The following is a 22426-nucleotide window of genomic DNA, read 5'->3' as shown; positions in this document are numbered from 1 at the left end:
CTCCCTCATTCCCTCCCCAACCCCACACTCCCTCCCTGGTCTCCTCCCTGCCCCTTTCCAAGTCCCCTGATAGGGGAGGACCTCCTCCCCTTTCATCTGTCCCTGTTTTATCAGGTATCTTCAGGGCTGGCTGCAAAGTCCTCCTCTGTGGCCTAACAGACTGCTCCTCCCCTGGGGGGAGGTGTCAAACAGCCTGCCCTTGAGATCCTGTTAGAAATAGTCTGTGTCCCCCTTACTTTGGAAAACTACTTGGTTACTGAGCTACCACAGGCCACATCCGAGCAGAAGTTCTAGGTTATATCCATAGATGGTCCTTGGTTGAGTGTCAGTCTCAGAAAAGACCCTGTGCCCAGATATATTTGGTCCTTGTAGAGCTCCTATCCTTTCCATATCATACTAACTTCCCTTCTTTCATATGATTCCCTGCACTCTGCCGAGGGTTTGGTTATGAGTCTTAGTGTCTGCTTTGAAACACTGCTAGGTAGAGTCTTTCAGATGCCTTTTGTGGTAGACTCCTGTCATAAGTTCAATGCACATCCCATTTGTCTTTCTAAATGAGGATTAATCACCTTCGCCTGTGTCCACTTTCTTGATTATCTTCTTTAGGTGTGTAGATTTCATTATGTTTATCATGTCTTGTAGGTCTATATAAGCGAGTATATACCAAGTTTGTCTTTCTCCTTCTGGGATACTTCACTCAGAATGATCTTTTCTAGATCCCACCACTTGCCTGCAAATTTCATGATTTCTTCCTTTTTGATTGCTGAGTAGTATTCCATTGTGTAAAAATACCACAGTTTCTGTATCCATTCCTCCGTTGATGGACATCTGGGTTGTTTCCAAGTTCTGGCTATTACAAATAAAGCTGCTATGAACATGGTTGAACAAATGTCCTTGTTGTGTACTTGAGCAAATTTTGGGTATATACCTAGGAGTGGTATAGCTGGGTCTTGAGGTAGCACTACTCCTAGTTGTCTGAGAAAGCGCCAGATTGACTTCCAAAGTGGTTGAACCAGTTTACATTCCCACCAGCAATGGAGGAGGGTTCCCTTTTCTCCACAACCTCTCCAGCATGTGCTATCACTTGAGTTTTTCATCTTGGCCATTCTGATGGGTGTAAGGTGAAATCTCAGGGTTGTTTTGATTTGCATTTCCCTAATGGCTAATGAGGTTGAGCATTTCTTTAAGTGTTTCTCTGCCATTCGATGTTCCTCTTTCGAGAATTCTCTGTTTAGCTCTGTTCCCCATTTTTTAAGTGGATTACTTGGTTTGTTGCTTTTCTGCTTCTTTAGTTCTTTATATATACTTGATATTAGCCCTCTGTCAGATAAAGGGTTGGTGAAGATTCTTTCCCAATCTGTAGGCTGTCTATTTGTTTTGATGACAGTGTCCTTTGCTTTACAGAAGCTTTTCAGTTTCATGAGGTCCCATTTATTGATTGTTGCTCTTAGAGCCTGTGCTGTTGGTGTTCTGTTCAGGAAGTTGTCTCCTGTGCCAATGAGTTCTAGGCTGTTTCCCACTTTTTTTTCCAGCTGATTTAGAGTATCTGGTTTTATGTTGAGGTCCTTGATCCACTTGGACTTTAGTTTTGTGCAGGGTGATAAATATGGGTCTATTTTCATTTTTCTGCATGTAGACATCCAGTTGGTCCAGCACCATTTGTTGAAGATGCTGTCTTTTTTCCATTGAATGGATTTGGCTTCTTTGTCAAATATTGAGTATTCATAGGTGTGTGGGTTTATTTCTGGGTCTTCTATGCGATTCCATTGATCCTCCTTTCTGTTTCTATGCCAATACCATGCAGTTTTTATTACTGTTGCCTTGTAGTACAGCTTGAGATCGGGAATGGAGATACCTCCAGATGATCTGTTGTTGTACAGGATTGTTTTGGAGATTCTGGGTTTTTTGTTTCTCCATATGAAGCTGAGAATCTTTTTTTCAAGGTCTGTAAAGAATTGAGTTGGTATTTTGATGGGAATTGCATTGAATCTGTAAATTGCTTTTGGCAGGATGGCCATTTTCACAATGTTAATCCTACCAATCCATGAGCACGGGAGATCTTTCCATCTTCTGAGATCTTCTTCAATTTCTTTCTTCAAAGACTTGAAGTTTTTCTCAAACAGGTCTTTCACTTGCTTGGTTAGAGTCACACCAAGGTACTTTATGTTATTAGTGGCTATTGTGAAGGGTGTTGTTTCCCTAATTTCTTTCTCGGCCTTTTTGTCTTTGGTATACAAGAGGGCTTCTGATTTTTTTGAGTTGATTTTGTATCCTGCCACTTTGCTGAAGGTGTTTATCAGCTGAAGAAGTTCTCTGGTTGAATCTTTGGGTTCGCTCATGTATACTATCATATCATCTGCAAATAGTGACACTTTGACCTCTTCCTTTCCGATTTGTATCCCCTTGATCTCCTTTAGTTGTCTTATTGCTCTGGCTAGGACTTCAAGTACAATGTTAAAGAGATATGGAGAGAGTGGGCAGCCTTGTCTTGTCCCTGATTTCAGTGGGATTGATTTAAGTTTCTCTCCATTGAGTTTGATGTTGGCTATAGGCTTGCTGTATATTGCCTTTACTATCTTTAGGTATGTGCCTTGTATCCCTGATCTCTCCAAGACTTTAAACATAAATGGGTGTTGGACTTTGTCAAATGCTTTTTCAGCATCTAAGGAGATGATCATGTGGTTTTTCTCCTTCATTTTGTTTATGTGGTGGATTACATTGATGGATTTCCGTATGTTGAACCACCCTTGCATTCCTGGGATGAAGCCTACTTGGTCATGGTGGATGATATCTTTGATGTGTTCTTGGATTCGGTTTGCAAGTATTTTATTGAGTATTTTTGCATCAATGTTCATAAGAGAGATAGGTCTGAAGTTCTCTTTTTTTGTTGGATCTTTGTGTGGTTTAGGTATCAAAGTGACTATGGCTTCATAGAATGAGTTTGGTAGTGTTCCTTCTATTTCTATTTTGTGGAATAGTTTGAGGAGAATTGGTGTTAGTACTTCTTTGAAGGTCTTGTAGAATTCTGCGCTGAAGCCATCTGGTCCAGGGCTTTTTTTGGAGGGGAGACTGTTAATGACTGCTTCAATTTCCTTGGGAGATATAGGACTATTCAGTCTTTCTACCTGATCTTGACTTAATTTTGGTAGATGGAATCTGTCAAGAAAGTTATCCATTTCATTTAGATTTTCAAATTTTGTGCCATATAGGCTTTTGTAGTATGACCTAATAATCGTTTGGATTTCCTCAGTGTCTGTAGTTATGTCCCCATTTTCCTGTCTGATTTTGCTGATTTGTATGGTTTCTCTCTGCTTTTTAGTTAGTTTGGCTAAGGGTTTGTCTATCTTGTTGATTTTCTCAAAGAACCAGCTTTTTGTTTCATTGATTCTTTGGATAATTTTATTTGTTTCTAATTGATTGATTTCTGCCCTTAGTTTGATTATTTCCAGCCGTCTGCTCCTCTTGGGTGTATCTGCTTCTTTTTTTTCTAGGTTTTTCAGTTGGGCCATTAAGTTGTTTGTATGTGATGTTACAGATTTCTTCTTGTAGGCACTTAGTGCTATAAATTTTCCTCTGAGCACTGCTTTCAATGTGTCCCATAAATTTGGGTATGTTGTGCCTTCATTTTCATTGAATTCTAGAAAGTCTTTAATTTCTTTCTTTATTTCTTCCTTGACCCAGCTGTCATTGAGTAGTAAGTTGTTCAGTTTCCATGTGCGTGTCGGCTTTTTGTTGTTTCTGTTGTTGTTGATGTCCAGCTTTAGTCCATGGTGGTCAGATAGTATACAAGGGATTATTTCAATCCTTTTGTATCTGTTGAGGCTTGCTTTGTGACCAACTATATGGTCTATTTTGGAGAAGGTTCCATGTGGTGCTGAAAAGAAGGTGTACTCTTTTGAGTTTGGGTGAAAAGATCTGTAGACATCTATTAGGTCCATTTGATTTAGGGATTCTGTGAGTGCTTTTATTTCCCTATTTGGTGTCTGTCTGGTTGATCTGTCCCTTGATGAGAGTGGGGTGTTGAAGTCTCCTACTATTAAGGTATTAGGATCAATGTATGATTTAAGCTTTAATATTGTTTCATTTACGAATGTAGGTGCTCTTGTATTTGGGGCATAGATATTCAAAATTGTGATGTCCTCTTGTTGGATTTTTCCTTTGATGAGAATATAGTGGCCCTCCTTATCTTTTTTGATTAACTTGGGTTGAAAGTCTATTTTATTAGATATTAGGATGGCTACTCCAGCTTGTTTTCTGGAACCATTTGCTTGAAAAACATTTTTCCAGCCCTTTACTCTGAGGTAGTGTTTATCTTTGTTGCATAGGTGTGTTTCTTGGATGCAACAGAATGTTGGGTCCTGTTTCCGTAACCATTCTGTTAGCCTGTGTCTTTTTATTGGTGAGTTGAGTCCATTAATATTGATAGATAATATTGACCAATGCATGTTAGTTCCTTTTGTAATGGAGTCGATGATCTTACCTTGTTTCATTGCTTGTTTTCTTTTCATTTTTGTTGGGATGTTATCTGTATGCCCTGTTTTCTTGGGTGAATTCGTTTTCGTTGGATTGGAGTTTTCCTTCTAGTATCTTCTGTAGGGTTGGTTTGCTGTATAGATATTGCGTAAATTTAGTTTTGTCATGGAATATTTTGTTTTCTCCATCTATGTTGATTGAAAGCTTTGCAGGGTATAGTAGTCTCGGTTGACATTTGTGATCTCTTAGAGTCTCCATGATGCTTGCCCAGGCCCTTCTGGCTTTCATAGTTTCTGATGAGAAGTCTGGTGTGATTCTGATAGGTCTACCTTCATATGTTACTTGGCCTTTTTCCCTTGCTGCTTTTAATATCTTTTCTTTGTTCTGTAGATTTAGTGTTTTGACTATGATGTGACGTGATGTGTTTCTTTTCTGGTCTAGTCTATTTGGTGTTCTGTAGGCCTCTTGTATATTTATGGACATCTCTTTCTTTAAGTTGGGAAAATTTTCTTCTATGATTTTCTTGAAAATATTTTCTGGACCTTGGAGCCTGGAGTCTTCTTTTTCATCAATTCCTATTATTCTTAGATTTTGTCTTTTCATAGCATCCTTGATTTCTTGGATATTTTGTGATTGGAATTTTTCTGATTTTACTTTTTCTTTGAGAGAAGTATCAATTTCTGCAAGTGTGTCTTCAGCTCCAGAGATTCTCTCTTCCATCTCTTGTATTCTGTTGGTGATGCTTACTTTTGTGGTTCCTGATCTTTTCTCCAAGTTCTCCAGCTCAAGAGTTTTCTCATTTTGTGTTTTCTTTATTGATTCTAATTCTGTTTTCATACCTTGCACCATTTCTTTTATGTGTTTGAATTTGGATTCCTGTCTCTCTACGATGGACTCTATTTCCTTGTTCATTTCCTTTTTGTATGCCACTAATTTTTTCTCTACTTGTGCCTCTATTTGTTTGGCTATGTTTGCCTGTGTTTCTTTAAGGGTTTTGTCTATTTCTTCTTTCTTTACCTCCAATTGACTGGCCAACTCTTTGAAAGATTTGTTCATTTCCTCCTTATAAGCCTCAAATAATTGAGCAAGCATGGCTTTAAGGTCATTTTCCTGTGCTTCTGATGAATTGGAGTATCCATCGGTTTTGGGGTTTGCTGGTGAAGTCATGATGTCCTGATTTATGTTGGAAGTGTTCTTTCGCCTACCCCTGGCCATTGGCTTGTCTGAGACCTTCCCTGTTTGTTTTTGGATTCTGCCAATCAGACTGGTACTGTCTCTCTCTCGAGTCTGGAGAATTCTTCAGGAAGTTGAGAGAGGTCCCGTGTCCTTAGCGTATGCTGAGGACTAGCTGTACCTGTGGGAGGAAAGTACGCAGGCGCAAACAGAGGCAAATGCAAGCGTGCGTGCGTGTGTGTGTATATGTGTGTGTGTGTGTAAGTGGGTGTGGGCGTGTGTCTCGAGGGACAGAGTGATGGCTAATGTTGAACCCTTGAGTGTGTGGGAGGGGCTCTGCAATGTATATGTCGCAGGCGCTAGTGATGATTGCAGCGCAATTTCTGGCATTAACTGCCTTAACTCCTCAATTAGACCCACAGAGCAGGAACTTCAATGTTCCAAGTGCCCCTCTGTTTCCCAAAGTGGGTATATGGGTGGGAGGGGGTTCGATGCCTGGCTTCTGTTTTAGCAGAACCCAGGATCAGTGGAGCTGCAGATTCTCAAGGGTGCACTCACTTACAGGCAGGACACTTGGCAGAGATTGGCGTATCTGGGCTCTCTGTTCTCTGGTTTGGCCCTGCTTCTTTGATGTGCTCCGCCAGTTCCGTGCTGCTGTCACTGCCAGGTTATGAGGTCTTGCTGCAGCTGGAGATTTCAGGGTGGTCACGTCAGTGGGAATCGGGGTAATCAGCCTTTCTGTTCTCTGGTTTGGCCCTGGTTAGTCTTAAACTGGAGGGCTGATGTGCCCCGCCAGCTCAGTGCTGCTCCGCCGCCAGGTTAGAAAGTCCCGCTGTAACTGGAGACTGGGTTGCTAGTCCAGATGCTTTCTGGGAAGTCCTGGGGTCTCTTTACTGTGCTCTCCAAGCTTCGGAGGCCCAGCGCCTGGTGTGTCTAGCTTGTATGGCGTTTTTGTCTGGTTTTGGTGAGTATATAGCGTATTCTCTGTCACTGTGGGATTGGGCGGGCCGTACCGTCAGTGATGGCGCTCGTGCGGAGCTAGTATGGCGTCTAGCAGACTCGGGTCCTGGGAGGATGGTGCAGCCGCTGCGAGTGAATCTGGGGCTCCGAGACACAGTACTGCTGGCCTTTGCCGATAAAGGGCTTGGGGCTCCGCCTCAGTGGCTGCAGGCCCCAGGCAGTTAGGTCTGCGCTGAGAAAGGCGAGTCGGCTGTGCCTGTGCCGAGGAGGAGGGAGGTCTGGGGGAGGGGAGTGCCGAGAGATCAAAGGATCGTTTCTCACCTTCCCCAATCAAGTCCGTGGGTGACCCGAGACCAAGGTTTTCACCTCCTGCGATGTTCCCTGTTGTTTAGAAAGTCTCTCCGTTGTTTCCCTGGCTTCAGAAGTTCTTCCACACATCAGCTCAGAACTTTATCTCTTCCACAGCTCGGAAACTGTGTGTGCTAGTCGCCATCTTGGCTCCGCCCCCCGTTCCTTAGCTTCTTTAGGTCTTATAGATTGTAGTATGGTTATCCTGTATTGTATGGCTAATATCTGCTTATAAGTGAGTATATACCATGTATAATCTTTCTGAGTCTGGGTTACCTCACTCAGGATGATTTTTTCCAGATCCATCCATTTGCCTGCAAATTTCAGAATACCCTTATTTTTAATATCTAAATAGTATTGCATTGTGTAGATGTACTACAGTTTTTGTACCCATTCTTCAGTTGAGGGAAATCTGGGTTGTTTTCAGTTTCTGGCTATTACAAATTAACGTGCTATGAATAAAGTTGAGCAATGTTCGTGAGGAATATTGGCTTGAAACTTTCGTTTTTGATTGAATCTTTGTGTGATTAAGGTATCAAGGTGATTGTAGCTCCATAGAATAAGTTTGGCAATATTCCTTCAGTTTCTATTTCATGGACTAATTTGAGGAGTATTGGCATCTCTTCTTTGAAAGTCTGGTAGAATTCTGTACTGAAACCATCTGGCCCTGGGCTTTTGTTGATTGGGAGGCTTTTAATGAATGCTTCTATTTCCTTAGGAGTTATAGGACTATTTAGATTGTTAACCTCATCTTTTTTTAATTTTGGTAAATGAAATCTATCAAGAAAATTGTCTATTTAGATTTTCCGGTTTTGTCAAGTATAGGCTTTCAAAGTAAGACATAGTGATTCTTTGGATTTCCTCAGTGTCTGTTGTTATGTCCCCATTTTCATTTCTGAGTTTGTTAATTTGGATACTGTCTCTCTGCCTTTTAGTTTTGGCTAAGGGTTTGTTTATCTTATTAATTTTCTCAAAGAACTAGCTTTTAGTTTTGTTGATTCTTTGAAACTAATTTATTGATATCAGCCCCGTGTATTGCCATCTTCTCCTCTTTGGTGTGTTTACTCCTCTTTGTTCTAGAGCATTCAGATGTGCTGTTCCATTGCTCTCTCCAATTTCTTTATGAAAGTGCTAGTGCTGTGAACTTTCCCCTCAGCACTGCTTCTATGTGTCTCCCATACGTTTGGATATGTTGTGTCTTCATTTTCATCAAATTCCAGAATCACAACAACACTGAGATTCCATCAGAATGGCTAAGATCAAAAACTCAAGTGACAGCACATGCTGGTGAAGATGTGGAGAAAGGGAAACCCTCCTCCATTGCTGGTAGAATGCAAACTTGTGGAACCACTTTGGAAATCTCTAGTGCGTTCTCAGAAAATTGGAATAGCTCTACTTCAAGACCCAGTTATACCACTCCTGGGCATATATCCAAAAGATGTTCTGCTATACAACAGGGGTATTTGCTCAACTATGTTCAGAGAAGCTTTATTCATAATAGCCAGAAACTTGAAACATACCAGATGTCCCTCAACCAAAGAATGGATAAAGAAAATATGGTACATTTACAAAATGGAATACTATTTAGCTATTGAAAACAAGGAAATCATAAAATTTGCAGACAAATGGATGGAACTAAAAAAGATCATCCTGAGTGAGGTAACACAAACCCAGAAAGAAAGACAGACATGGTATATACTCACTTATAAGCGAATATTAGCCTTATAGTACAGGATAACTATACTATAAATCAAAGGAGATAAGATACAGAAGAAACGCAAGGGAAGATACTTAAATCTCACAGAAGATGAGGTAGAATGGATAGTGGAAGCAATTGAAAAGATGGAACATGGTAGGAGAGAGAGCACAGAGAGAAATAGGGTGAAGACCAGATGTGGGGAGAGTGGGCAAGAGGACAGAGGGCTTGTACAGATAAGATAAATGGAGGGCATGGTCATCTGTAAGAGACCTGGGAAAGGCTAGGCTCCTGGGAGGATATGGGGGTGACTCTAGCTAAGACTTCTAGTAGCAGGGGTCATAGATACTAAAGAGGCCACCCTCTAACTAGACAGAATTTCTAGTGGGGGTTGGGGAACACCAAATTTCCCACAAAAACTTTGACCTAAAATTTACCCTGCCTACAAGATGTGCAGGGATAAAGATAGAGCAGAGATTGGGGCAATGCCCAACCAATGTTGGGCCCACTCTGAGACATACCCCACATGAGAGAGTCAACCCCTGACACTATTAATGATATTCTGCTATGTTTGCAGACAGGAGCCTAGCATAACTGTCCTCTGAGAGGCTTCCCCAGAAGCAGATCGAAACATGCTGAGACTCACAGCCAAACCTTGGGTAGCAGGGAGAATAGAAGAACCCTCAAGGGACAGGAGCTCCACAAGAAGACCAGCAGAGAAAACTATCTGGGCCCAGAGGGGCTCACAGAGACTGATGCACCAGCCAAGAACCTTGCATGAACTCAACCTAGCTAGGCCTCTTACTCATACATAGCCAATGGGTAGCTTGGTCATCATGTAGGTCTACTAGAAAAGGAAAAGGGAACTGTCTCTGACATGGACTCTGTTATCTGTTGTTTTTTTGTTTGTTTGTTTGTTTTTGTTTTGTTTTGTTTTGTTTTATCACTTCCCTCTGGCAGGGCTGTCTTGCCAGGACACAGGGAAAAAGGACTCATTCAGCCCTGATCAGACTTGATAAGCTGGAGAGCGTTGGTAGAGGGCAAGGGGCTCCCCTTTTCTGAGGAACAGGGGAGGAGGTGTAGGTGGAAGAGGGAGGGAGGTTGGGACTGAGAGGGGTGGAGAGAGGGTGCTTCTATTAGGATATAAAGTGAATAAATTAATTAATTAAAATATTTTTTTAATCTCTTGACCAAGAACTTAGAGCAGATCATCCCACAGGAGCAAATCAGCAAGCTCTTGTTATCCATTCATTCACTTCAGATTAATTACTAAGCAAGGATTCTCCTAGTTTATATGAGCTCATTATGATTAAAAAAAAATACAGTGGTAACATCCATGACTATGATGCAAATTCCCATAAGGCTCATTCATTTGCTTTTAAGAGTTTGATAATAGTGCCAACATTTGGAATGTGTTTTCATGCTTAATAATACACATCGCTTTGTTCGCCAAAGCAGTGCCAAAATAATAAGGCATCTAGGCGTTTTGACAAAAGATCTCATTTAGTTAAAATTCTAAACACTTTAGCTTTTTTTTTTAGACTCAGTGTGTGTGTGCGTGTGTGTGTATTTTGTGTGTATACGTTTTGTGTGTGTTTTAGAGATCTATTGATAAATTAGTAATGTACTAAAAAAAATGGGAACAAAACTTATCCTTGATAGCAAGATGTGTATATATTTTCATAAGGGTGAAAGGTAAGCATAGACACACATTCCAACAAGACTTCCATACATTTGTTTATATTGCTACAAAATGTTTATTTTCCAGTTTAAAATGCATATGAAAATCTATTTGTAGGTTTTCAGACCATTTTAATTTATTGCAGACAAATTTTCATAATTCAGAAGCCTTGTATCTGATACAGTGTAGCATTTTATTGAGTAGGAAGGGGAGAAATGTACGTGACTATTAAACTCTGATAAGAGGCTTGCCTCACAAGTGCCTCAGCTCAGCAAGGCTCTTTGCTGTGGGAAATTTTCAAGCACATCACAGAAGACACTACAAGAAAACCACCTTTGTGAAATATCATTCTGTTTCCCTTTGTGGATTCAGCGTTTTCTTGGATTCTTTCTACTCCTGATAGGTAGCAAAAGAGGAAGAAATACACTCTCCGGGGCCATGGAAATTTATTAAATATAGTTGATGGTGTTATAGTACAGAGTAGGGATAGAAAGAAGAGTGTTAAACCTGTATGCACCAGTTAATCTCACCAGGATTCTCACTCTTAAAGAAATCCAACCAGGCTCACTATATGGCTCAGTGGGTAAAGATCCCTGCTGCCACCTTGATGACATGAGTTCAATCTCAAGGACACATATGAAGGAAAGAGAAAAGCAACTCCCTCAAGATGTTCTGACCTGACTTTTACACACACACATACACACACATACACACACACACACACACACACACACACACATACACACACACACAACTAAATAAATGAATCTATTTTTTTTAAAAAAAGGAATCCAACTAAATACCAAAGGAAATGAGACCCAATGGTGACTGATCCTCTTATCAATTGCCGTCCTTCACACCATGTAGGTGACAGAATATCAATTTAGTGAATCTGTTACTCGGGACACAGAGTCGAAGTTAACTGCTGTATCTTGAAGGATGCACTCATTAGCAAGACTACAGTCCAGTATTCACATAAGTCTGTTGAAACGTCATCTTCTTCCCATTGCACAATAGTTGTCATCAAAGCCCTGTCACCATCTAAGAACTCCTACAGGCTGCTAGCCTCTGTCTCATCATTCAGCCCACCAAAGCAGCATGATTACTACACACAGAACAAAGCACACTGTCCAGTACTTCTTTACACGTCTCCTTTTTTTTTCCGTTATGATGAAAACTTACCGCATGTAAAATGCTTCATGCTCATCGATATATCCCGTGAGCACACATATCTAACAGCTGTATTCATCGAAGACATTGTCTTATCAATTCAGTCATGCATCACTTCCTTAGAGAAACTCTAGATGGGAGGATTTGGATCTTGCACCCCGACAAGACTGCTAGAGATTTTCCTGCAACTCCAAATGCACTTAGTAGTGACTATAAGGTTTGCAGCAGGGTACCCACAAATCTGGGTACCCTGGACATACAAAGGCCCTTGTCCCCCTCTGAAGTCACCCATGGTACTGATAATAAAACAACAATGAGCAAGAGGCTCACAGCCTTCTTCATAATCGCCTGCTTCGTACCACAGACTAACCATTAGTGCAATTATTCGAAGAAACGAAGAAAAGCTCCAGGTTTTAGGATAAACTCAAAACTGAGTCAGGCACTAACAATTGTTCCACCGTTCTGTAATTAACTAGACAGTCTTTTCAAAATCTCCTGCTCCTGGGTACAGCTAAGCCAATGCTCCAAAGATCGGCGGCCATGTGAAAACCCAGTCACTGGCAAAACATGCATGGTAATAGGGCACCTTAGCTAGCGTCCCACTTCAAATCTGATATGGAGCCTGCAGCACAGAGAAGAGCCTGTATTCAGCCTTTCCAAAACACAGCTAAGCCACCTGCAACAGCAGGTGGAAGGTTTTGAGGAAATCAGAAGTCTGAAAAAGAGAAAGAAAGAGAACCGCAAGCACCTGCATTGGTGGAAACCCATTAACTACCCCAGTTTGAAGGAGAGAAAACCTGATTAAATTTAAAACATCCTGGAAGCCTGGCAGATTATTTCACTGTCTTATACTATTGGTCTCCTTTTAAGATTCATGGAAAACAACTGCCCAACATGTTTAAGGCCTTTGCTCTGCTGGGAGCTGCTGTGGTATTCCAGATGTGGAGGAAGGAAGATGAAGAAAGCTGTTAAGGGTGGTTGAGCCATAGCCTGAATCAAAGCTATTTAAACAATACACTGTGAGAGCTTTATGGTAGTGCTTCTCAGCCTTCCTAATACTGCGGCCCTTTAATACAGTTAGTTCCTCATGTGTCGTGACTTCAACCACAAAATTATTTTCATTGCTACTTCATAACGGTAATGTTGCTACTGTTATGAATCGTAATGTTGATATCTGATATGCGGGATTTCTGATGTCCGTGACCCCTGAGAAAGTGTCACTCGATGTTCAAAGAGGTCACCACCCATAGGTTAAGAACTGCTACTTTAAAAGCAATGAAAATGTTAGGATTTTCAAAATCATTTCAGAAAAGCTAATAATAACACAGGAGTTTTTAGCAAACAAGCTCTTTAAATTGCTACTATAATTGAGCAACTTCAATAAAAGATTTAATGGTGTTAATTTAAAGATGCAAACAGCAAAAACTGGAGGTAAAAGAATTTTAACTCCTTTTTCCGTAACATATGGTGATGAAGACGCAGACATGAAGAAGAAAAGCTGTGCATAAAAGGAAGTTCTTACAGGTGCTGGGATCATAACTCTTTCCTATCTATATTTAGGGATATTTATTAAACGTCTTCCAGGAAAGCAATGTTAAAAAATTAGCATTTTGCCTCAGACATTTGCAGATGTCTAGGGCACATGTTAATTTGTGTTCTGGAATAATCACATCCCCAAGATTTTAGAATTGTGTGGATCTGAGCATGTAAAAATTTGTCATCTAGAGGAATGGTAGCAATTTGATGAGGTCAGAGGGGGAAAATGTTCATTTTAGAACTGAAATGGAGAAAATTCAGGCAAAGGGGTGATGTTTTTTGTCCAATTAGCACCTCCAGCACCTGGGAAGGTGACACTGGGAAGAAAGGCCACCATGCATGAGGTAAAGGTACCAGCAAACACAAGAATGGGTGCAAATGCAGCTCATTCCTAAGACAAAAACAGAGACTTTAGAGTGAAACCAAGTGAAAAGGGAAGGTCCAAGAGAAAATGCAGAATCAGGGAAGAAAACTGATTGTGGAGCATTGATGTTTCCACGGGAGGTGGGGGGCTGTAAATAACGAGGAATGTTGCATAAATAGAAACAGGGAAAATGAGTACTGTTTAAAAAGGCTGGCAACAGTGGTAGAAAATCCAAAACTGATTAGGAAGGTGCAAAGCCTTTGGAAAGAGCAAACGTCAGAGGTTATCATTAAGTTTCTAACAACCCATAAACACTACCAGCCATGACTTCAACCACATCCTGAAAGGTGAAAGTATTCATGTGCCATTCTAGGTCTCCTGAGCACATGAAGCTTCCTTATTTCCCAGAGAACAATCGGCCCTTCGTAAGCATAGTGTGCCTAGCCTCTTGACAGCTGATGAATACAGTCAGGAACAGGAAATGGACGGATACTTACCATCTGTCAGAAAAGCCTACCATATGCATGGGCGATCTACCTTGTCTACAGCTTTAGGTTCAATGTCTCAATAACACATCAATGGAAAGGTTCTAGTAATTAAAATTATCTTTAAAATAGTAGTAAAATTTTCTCTAAAATTAGTGAAACTATAAAAATGTAACCCTGTCATAAAACAAACATCTCTTCATAAACACACTTCTGAGCATAAAAACACAAAGCCATTCAGATTCCAATATAAGGTATTTTGTCTTACATCCTCTATCAATAGCAAAATTTGCTGAGAATTCTCAGATTGAATTTTAAGTCTTGCCTTTTTGTTCCCTGTGATATAGTGGGTGTTTCAAATATCGACTGGCAATTGCTTCATTATTTACAGTGTGCATTTGCAGGTACAACGCTAATCTTCTGGAATTTCCATGACCTAGATTCTTTCTAGTTAATTACACAACATTTTTGAAAAATTTTCCCTTCGGAAAGAAAAATGAGAAAGGGCTTGTTTTAATGCGGCCTAGTTGAGAGATTACTAGCAACATCCGTGTTTGCCCTGTGAAAGTACGGTACTAGACTATCTCTTGCAAGATATTCAGAGGGAACTAATTTCTACATTTCACCTGGAAGATGAACAAAAGGCAGGAATTTTTTTTTCCACTCCCAGAGTCAGGCCACTGTGGGAAAGGTAAACACCACATCCTTGTGGAGTGTCAGTTTCACAGAAAGCATCCATATTGCGGAATAATAGAAATAAGGAATACACTGGTGTGCCCCAGTTCCTGGCCATGCAGTTTACTTGAGGAAAACACGAAGTAGAAAGCAAGACAAAACGGCATAAAGTATGAGAAAAGCATAGGGAGGCCAAGCAGAGCAAAGAAAGACAGGAAAGGGGGTACAGGAAGGAGCATCCCTAAAAAAGACATTCCTGGATCCCAAAGTTACACCCCCCCCACCAAAAAAAAAAAAGAAGCTTGGCTTGTAAAAAGCCTTATATAGGCTTCAAAGTACTTACAAGTTGTAAATGGCACGTATTCTATGACAAAGTTAAGACCCTAGTTTCACGAGTGGGGAAGCTAGTAATCTCTGAAGCCTCACTCTACCATCTGAGTCCTGGGAACCTTGCTACTTGTACCAGAGGAAGGAGGTGAAGAACGCAATGTTTGGGCACACTGGACAATGCAGTGGCTCTGCTGCTATTGGCTTTGGTTGTCTATCTCCAGTCTCCTGTAGCGGAGCTCAGTACGTGATGATGTTTAGTGATGGCATGTGGCCCCTCCTTTCCTGAGAGATGTACTGAGTTTCTAACTATATTGACCTGATAAAGACTCATTGCTAAATCCCTGTTCTGTGTTATGGGATACTAGTCTTCAAAGATTAAGTTCTGATAGGCTAAGGCCAGATAGAAGGGAAGGAGGACCTCACCTATCAGTAGACTAGAGGAAGGGCATGGGGGGGAAGAGAGAGGGAGGGTGGGATTGGGAGGGGACAAGGGAGGATACAGCCAGGATACAAAGTGAATAAATTGTGATTAATAATAATAATAATAATAATAATAATAATAATAAATGGCAATTGGAAAAAAGATTAAGTTCTGATTTCTGCAGAAGCTAAAGCAAGTACTGTAAGTTAAGTTCAATAACTTGGAGCAACAGAGAACAGGTTGAAGAGATCTTTGACCTTCTTCCTTTAATAGAAGCCAGATGATACATAATACTTGCACTGCAACAACCTGTCCTGCAGCTAACATACCTACAAAGCCCTCCCCACCGTGGTATCACTGTCTGCACAAAGTATGTAGCAACCATTCACGCCTCTCTTCTGTCCATGACAATGAGGAGTGAACCTGCACAAACATTGAGGCATGGTTCTTGGTGTCTGCAATCATCTGCTTCCTTGTCACTAATTCATTAGATATGTCGATGGCATGCTCTCTCTGTTGAGGAGTTAGTGGATTCATAACAACAGAACAGGCAGACAAAAGAAGCTACGCTTACATGCAAACTCACAAACAGCAGAACAGGTGCCTTTTGTGCAGTGAAGATATTTCTTTGGAACTGAAAGTATTAAGCTAATTGTACACATTAATGTAATGCCCTATTTGTGGTTGACTTGCCTCTCCCTCTTAATATGCAAGCACCATCCTTTCCCAGTGCTTTTTTTCTAACAAGCTCTGCTGTGTTAGTTCAGTTCAGCGAAACAGTGACTGTCAGCTGCAGCTTTTATAAAGAGATCTGGGTTCATCGGTGTACAAACAGATTACAAAACTCATCAAGGAAATTCGGCATCCGAAAAGGGGATTATTTGTAAATGGCAACCCTAGCTTTGAATCAGGCTTTAGGGAATAGATGTTTGGCGCTGGCTTCATAACTGTAGCATCTCCCAAGAGCAAACAAGAGACATGTACAAAATATTTGTTCCAAGTTTAACTTTAAAGGACATTAGAAGTTCCTCCTCTATATACAGGAAGAGCTTTCATTGCTGAGATGAGAACTCCAATCTACTTGGCAACATAAAGTCAATTCCCTGGAGTCAACCAGAACCACCTCGGTCCTGTGTTTCTGTTCTGTTACTATTATTAATAGTCTTTTTAGCTTACTATTAAGCCTTTTTGCTTAATATTCTTTTATGTATATGCCTCTTCATGCAGGTATGCATACATGAATGTGGCACCCTAGGAGGCCAGAAAAGATGTTGGCTCTTCTGAAGCTGAGTTGCAGGCAGTTACAATTGTGAGCTGCCCATAGTGGGTGCTGAAATCCCAACCCGGGTCCTTGAGAAAAATGTAAAAACCCTCCAGCCCTGTGCTGTCTCTCCAGCCTTTGTGACACATCCCATGCAGATGCCGCTGAGATTGTTGGTTCTCCATCCAATCTCCACATTACCAAGTTAAACACTACTACTCTCCATTTGTTCTCTAAAGGAAAAGAAAGATGTGGGGTAGTCAGACATTTAGGACATAGTCATTCATTAGACGAGAAGTGCTACATCAACTCAGTGATTGTGCCTGCCTGAAGTGACCTACAGTCTGAACAAGAGTGTGACAGCCATAATTTCCCTGTCTGTTTAAATGTAAAAGTCAAATTTCCTCATCATGACTATTAACTGCACTCACTTTTCACTGTGTGGTGGTTAATCATGTTCAGTTTAGTGGGTTGAGAATCACCATGGAAACATGTTTGCATCTGTTTACGGGAATGTTTCTGGAAAGGTTTAGCTGAGCAGGGAAGATGTGCTCTGCATGTTTGTACTGCTAACCTATGAGCTAGTGTCCTGAACTGAAAAAAAAAAAAAAAAAAAAAAAAAAAAAAAAAAAAAACTGGGGAAAGAGAATGAAGCACTAGGACTGTCACTCTCGGCCTCCTAACTGGGAAGACAAAGTGACAGCAACTTCATATGTGCGCCATCATCTCGTCCCTTCTGTAATGGACTGTCCCCCTCTTACACTGTAAACCTTTTTTACTGGTGTTGCTGTTTCTCAGGTATCGGTCACAACAATGAAAAAGTAACTGATACTTCTGTGTGTAGTGTGTGTATGTCTCCCTGTGTTTAAAAAAACTCACAACGGGGTGGGATTGGAAGGAGATGGGGGCGGGGACACAGCCGAGATACAAATTTAATAAATTGTAACAAATGATAATAATACAAAAGGAAAAAAAATCACAAACAGTATTCACAACAAACTTATCTCCATATTAGTAAATAGTGTTTATTTAAAAACAAAGCACAAGTTTTCATTCCCACCAGCAGTGGAGGAAGGTTCCCCTTTCTCCACAACCTCTCCAGCATGTGTTGTCACTTGAGTTTTTGATCTTAGCTATTCTGATGGGTGTAAGGTGAAATCTCAGGGTCGTTTTGATTTGCATTTCCCTGATGACTGAGGATGTTGAGCATTTCTTTAAGTGTTTCTCTGCCATTCTGTATTCCTCTACTGAGAATTCTCTGTTTAGCTCTGTTCCCCATTTTTTAATCTGATTGCTTGATTTGCTGCTTTTTAACTACTTTAGTTCTTTATATATTCTGGATATCAGCCCTCTGTCAGATATAGTGTTGGTGAAGATCCTTTCCCAGTCTGTAGGCTGTTATTTTGTTTTGATGACAGTGTCTTTTGCTTTACAGAAGCTTTTCAGCTTCATAAGGTCCCATTTATTGATTGGTGCTCTTAGAGCCTGTGCTGTTGGTGTTCTGTTCAGGAAGTTGTCTCCTGTGCCAATGAGTTCCATTGTCTTAACCACTTTTTCTTCTAACTGATTTAGAGTATCTGGTTTTATGTTGATGTCTTTGATCCACTTGGACTTTAGTTTTGTGCAGGGTGGTAAATATGGATCTATTTTAATTTTTCTGCATGTAGACATCCAGTTGGACCAGCACCATTTATTGAAGACACTGTCTTTTTTCCACTGAATGGTTTTGGCTTCTTTGTCAAAAATCAAATATCCATAAGTATGTGGGTTTAATTTTGGGTCTTCTGTTCAGTTCCATTGATCCACCTTTCTGTTTCTATGCCAATACCATGCAGTTTTTATTACTATTGCTCTGTAGTACAGCTTGAGATCAGGAATGGAGATGCCTCCAGACGAACATATAAGATAATATTATGCTAATGACAAAAACAAAAGAAATTAATTAGATGATTAAATTAAGACCAGGAAGGTTAGGAACACAAAATGCAATGCCCTAAAGTTCAAATCCTCTAAAAGTTATGAAGAAGACTATATACTTGTCTTGAGAGTATAGTCATTATCATTATTTCTATTATTTTTATAAAAAAGTAAAGAAGAAAGGAGAGAGAGAGAAAAAAAGAATAATGTGACTTAAGCAATATATTCCCAGCATTAAGTCAGAAGGGCCTCCTTGTTCCCCTGAGTCCTCAAACACGGGCTACTACAAAATGTAATAAACATTTTTCTTAGCAATATCCCATGGGTATTGCATTCAGAAGTCTGAAAACGCTTCCCTCCATTCGGTCTAGTTCCAGTGCCTTTTCCATTCTGTATGCAATACCACCTTTTTAAAGTACAATCTGATGTTTAAAGTCTTTAAATTGTTTTTGACTGATTTTGAAATAAAAACCAAAATCCTTAATGTTAAAAAAAAACAAAAACAGAAAGAAGAAAATGGCCTGTGGAAGAAGAACTCATTGGGATTTTATGCTTATGCTTCATTAATCCTTTGTTAGAATTTCTGGGGAAAAGTGCATAGAGAGCCATGCTCCCCACACACAAAAAAAGGGAAAATTGTAGTTATCTGTTTTATAAACATAAAATGGACAATGACTTAATAGTCACTGCAAAAATTTACTTTGCAGAATTGTCCTATATATCTTTGGATATGTCTAAGCACTTTTTTTCCAAAATATTGTAGTGGAGTCTTTGAAATTTTAATTTAGACTTAATCATAAACAAACAGAAGTATGTTACTATGAAGCCACTCCACTACACATGGTGATATACGCCTTTAATTCCAGCGCTCCAGAGGTAGACACAGACAAATCTCTGTGATTTCAAGGCCAGGACTCTCTACACAGAAAATTCCAGGAGGCCAGGGCTACAATGAGACTTGGTCTCAAAAAAATTAATTAGAGTTACACCACTGGGATATAAAAGCTAATACATTTGAGACAGATAAACTATTAGGCTAACTTAATCACTGACTTTATTTTCCTCCATTAATTTTATTCATAGCAATTGTCCCATTAATCCCACTGTAAGAAGTGAATAATAGGATTTCTAGCGATCTTTTCGTGGAAACAAGAACTATAAAAACAGAATGGAAAACCTATTTGATCAGTGACTATTTGTTATTTTTAAACAGAGGAGTTAGTCTTGCAATAAAGATGTATATTTCTGTAGATTCCTCTTTGCTGGTATCCTTCTTCCAATTCTGTAGTCTATCCCATCATTGATTCATTCGGAGACTCAAAAATCCCAGTGCATGGTATTTTCAAGGAGATGGGTACCAATTTTCATTTCTCTTGGATGTGAAGAAACATCTACAGTCAGTGAGGAGATTGGATTGTCCTCTGAAAGCTTTTTGTCTACAATTTACTGAAAATCTGTTCCAGGCAAGTCTCTCACAGCTCTTTGTAGCTAGCTGGGAAAGAAGCTAAAGAGACTTGTGGTAGATGGTGTGATGAGCGCAGGAATACAGAAGACAAGCTTTAGAAATCACGATTTCCAATAACTAGCTTGTGGGTTCCACATTGACCCCAACAAGGACTTGGAATTTAGCATGATTAATTCTGTCAGCTTACATGACTGACCTTAAGAATATGGCTCTAGTCCCAGAACTCAGGAGGCACTCTGGAAGTTCTAGGCCAACCATGGTCTACGTAGTGAGTTCCAAGCCATTCATAGTTACACAGTGAGACTTGTCTCAAAGAAGAAATTAATAAATAAATACGTACAGTACCATAAAATACAATGTCCAACTTTCTGTCCAAATCTATTGCATGTATGCAGATGTACTCTTCAAATAAAATAAAAAAGACAGACATATAATATTAAAACTGCTGTTTTGATGGTATACATTTACTCCCTTTAAGAATTTTCATTTTGGTGGGTTTTTATTTTCATCTTCCAACCTGGACTAATTGAAGGTGTGATTTCCCAGGTTCTTACTTTAGCAATACCTGTCACTGAAAATAAATATTCTGCAATCAAAACTTAACTGGCAGAGCAATTTTGTTAATGATGCATGAGGCAGAACAGAATTCAAGCTTTATTCTTTCTCAGCTAAATGTACTTTGTAGCACTGAGAGTAGCAAAAATTTATGTGTTCGTAAATTAAGTGAGTTGGTCAGCGACAGCACAAGACACAAATGCCAGCAAGCCCACACGGCTCCTTCATATTTAGCTTTGCTCTTCTGTAATGTGCTATACATTACAGAACATTTGACAAGTTGAGAACATGCAGAAGAGACAATGCATCTTAAAATGAACTTAAATTTTAGATGTATGCTGTTTTCACAACTGAACAACGTGATATCTCTTCTCATAAAATTAAGACTCAAGTTATCTATTAATCATTAGCTAACAATAAGAATTATTAAACACCCAGCATAGTTTTACAACACATAAAAACACCTGGCTTTGCTTCCGTTATACTGTTACTATTTATAAAGCACGTTACACATATGTGCACATAAGTACAACAATAACCTGGCGGCAGGCCTTGCAACTTTCTTCTTTATACCTTCTGCACATCCAACTTATTTTTGTTACTCATAATAACAGTTATTATGTATAAAGTCACCATAAGAAACTGATTACATAACAGTGAAAGGTTGCTCTGCTGAGAAAGGTTAGATTCTCCTTAGACTGGCCAGGATATTATATCGGCTGATCATATATAGCGTGACTTTAAATGTATTTTTGTTTAAAAAAATCCATTTAATGTGCTTTTTATTAATTAACATTTCAACATTAGAAATCACTTGACAAAAAGCCATCTCAAGCAGCTAAAAAAAAAAGAATACCAATACAAAAGCTTGAAAATACAAAAAAGTGCAAGGCTAACTAGACGCCAATAAAAAAAAAATGTGATACAAGAAAAGAAGGCAGTGTATATTTTCATCGGACTCAGCTAGAAAACTGTGTGTCAGTAACTAAAAATATTCACCACTATCTAAATATCCACGCTTATCTGAAAATTTCTTAGTAAGAAACTTAAAAAAAAAAAGAAAGAAAGAAAAAGAGTAGAAATGTGTTCATACTCCTGCTTTTAGCAGCAATACCAAGGTGTTGACTAAAAACACATTGGATCACAGGTCAAGGGGTGGGGCACCCAGGAGGATGAGCTTTATCTGTAACTCTTCTCTTGCTATTTGACTATTTTATATTGAGGAAAGCCTGGGGAAGATGGGTGTACTAATCAGTAAAAGAAAAGAAACATTTGGGGTTTGGATTTCTCCCATTGAACTCTGACTGAACTACTGAGGAATGATTCTAAATAAAATAATTATATATTAGTCTGAATTATCCAGAGAAAGACACACACGTGCGTGCACACACACACACACACATACACACACACACACACACACACGCACTCACAGACGTGCTAGTTAGTGTCTCGCAACTTGATATAAGGCAGAGGCATCAGAGAAAAGGGAACATCAGCTGAGAAATTTCCTCTCACATTTGCCTAGAGGAAAATTTATGGGGCATTTTCTCGATTAATGATTGATGGGGGAGGGCCCAGCCTATGGCGTCAACACCAACCCTGAGCTGCTGATTCTGGGTTGCATAAGAAAGGTGTAGTGAGCAAGCCACAAGAAGGACACAAACAAACAGCATTCTTCCACTGTCTGCTTCAGTTCCTGCCTAAAATTCCTGCCTTGAGAGTCCTTGCCTCGTTTACTTGTCACAGAGGAACTCTGATTTGGCCACATAAGACAAATAAAACTTTCTCTCTACAAGTTGCCTTTGGTCATGGGATTTGTCACAGCAATAGAAAGCAAACTGTGGCAACAGCATTTCTCTATCTATTTATAGACAGATGTGTATCTTTTGTATATACACATTACACATATATAC

The sequence above is a fragment of the Psammomys obesus genome, unplaced genomic scaffold (genome assembly GCF_907164565.1).
Source record: "Psammomys obesus unplaced genomic scaffold, mPsaObe1.curated_primary_1811, whole genome shotgun sequence".
Lineage (NCBI taxonomy): Eukaryota > Metazoa > Chordata > Mammalia > Rodentia > Muridae > Psammomys > Psammomys obesus.
The sequence above is the reverse complement of the archived record's forward strand: the minus strand, read 5'-3'. Positions refer to the sequence as shown.